The sequence below is a fragment of the Phalaenopsis equestris genome, unplaced genomic scaffold, assembly GCF_001263595.1.
Source record: "Phalaenopsis equestris unplaced genomic scaffold, ASM126359v1 Scaffold201340, whole genome shotgun sequence".
Classification (NCBI taxonomy): Eukaryota; Viridiplantae; Streptophyta; class Magnoliopsida; order Asparagales; family Orchidaceae; genus Phalaenopsis; species Phalaenopsis equestris.
Genome location: NW_018221110.1, coordinates 30,032 through 32,054, shown reverse-complemented (window position 1 = coordinate 32,054; position 2,023 = coordinate 30,032).

The following is a 2,023-nucleotide window of genomic DNA, read 5'->3' as shown; positions in this document are numbered from 1 at the left end:
TCTGCGAAACCGTTTTATTTGTCGACAAATTCCCCTATTTAATATGAAAAATTAAATAAGGTTTATTTTAAGCTGGGTTCAGAAAAGTTTCCTATAAGGGCAAGTCCCTATAGTTAATTATATCTTAAATGACCGAAGTCAATAAGAATACTCTCAATAAAAATCAGGAAAAATTATCTTCAAGGACTTCAAAAGGATGAGACTTTTCAACGAAATCGAACAAAGAGGTGTGAAAGGAGAATGACTCAAATTTGAAACATTTATTACAAAATCCAAAGGAAGAAGAACTAGGGGATGCCACAGATCCAGAGGAGATTCTCGGTGACTTTCCAGTCTATCCTATGGTTTGATTTCAGTTTCGAGGAGAAATATTCAAGTGTTTTTTCCTGTCAATTTTATCTATTTAGGGCTTACATTCGTGTGAAACGATCACACAAATAACCTGCAAGATGTGAGGATTTAGGTCGTAACGAACGACGACCTCAGAATCCTAAAACGAGTTAAGGCTTAGATCGTACAACAGAGCTATACAAATCCTAAAGAAAAGGTTGAGGATTTATGTTGCGTTAGACGAACAACCTCGTAATCCTATGAATTGTTGTTTTAATTTCTAGCAAATAAATGAATGGTTTAGTTGGGGAAGACATGTTCTGCTGTTGAAGATGGTCGTGCTGCCTACCGCGCTAGTTCCAAGCTCCTTGTCATGACCAGTTTAAGTTTTCTAGGGTGTCCAGTTATGATGTCAAATCAAACGACCCTATGGTAATAGTCCTCTAAACTGGTTGTAGTTCTATGGTTGTAGTTCTTCAGATATTTTATAGGGAACATATTGAAGTTGTACAGTAGATAACATAAAGTAAAGTATGTAACACAAGACAAGTAGTAGAGTATACAGTAAAAAAAATAATACAACATGCGGTAATACAACTTGCGGTGTAAAGAAAAGTAAAAGGTGCAGCAGGGAAGTGATTATAAGAGAATTACATGCTGTAAACATAAAACAAACCTGTATAACCGGGAGATCTGCTGTTCCTTAGGTGTAATTGATGCAACAGGTACAAACAACAAAACTTGAGGAAGCAGACTGAAATGCTTTATATAAACGAAAGCAAAGAAATGTCACCCAAAAAACACGAGAAAGAACGGTAAATGACCCGTGCGAGGAAATCGACAAAGCGATAAATCGATGAAAATCGTAGAAAACACGGGAAAATCTCGTAAGAGGACAACGAGTGCTTTGTCTAAAGGTTTCGATAAAACATATGAAAAAGTCTGGAAAGAGGGGACCACAAGCACTCGGGTAGGGCTACGCTCAACTATATATTAGTACTCGAGGGTCGTCGAAGGCTACTCGGTCACTCGGATGTATAAAGCCCATCACTCAACTAGAAGTATGTCCTATCGAACCTAACTCAGGAGGGTACTCCTTAGCCTAAACAGGTAATCAACCGGTGGACAACCAATGTTTAAAATGCATTCAAAATTTATATTTTTAGCATGCACATAAGTTTAAAGCATACAAAAGTGGTTGTATCAATTTTGTTTGTAGCGAAGAATATATTTTTGTTTTAGAAAAAAGTGTATCTGTTCTTATCAAATTTGTTTTTTATTAATTTTGAAAAGTAGTTGTTCACGAGTCGATCGCGCTATCGGGCATAAGACTACCAACAACCTAAAAAGGTTCGGGTTCGGGGCAACTCCCGCTAATCTTGTGTCGGTGAATGATACTGTCATCCTACAACTCAACGGGTTCCTGAATCAGATCCTGATAGGTTTCTGAATCGGATCCCGATGTCGTAGGATGACATATCATTCTGCTCTATCTCCGGTGTGCCTTTGTCATCATCTCTCTAAGCCCCAAAACAAAACCGACCTACTTGCAACCTTGCTTGATGGTTTCACGTATAACAAAAGTCTATACGTGAATACTTATATATCGGACATAAACATAAAAAATCGAACCAAGAGAACCAAACCAAGAAGCAAGGGAAAAAAAAAGAACAAAAATGGGGTGAGAGAAAGA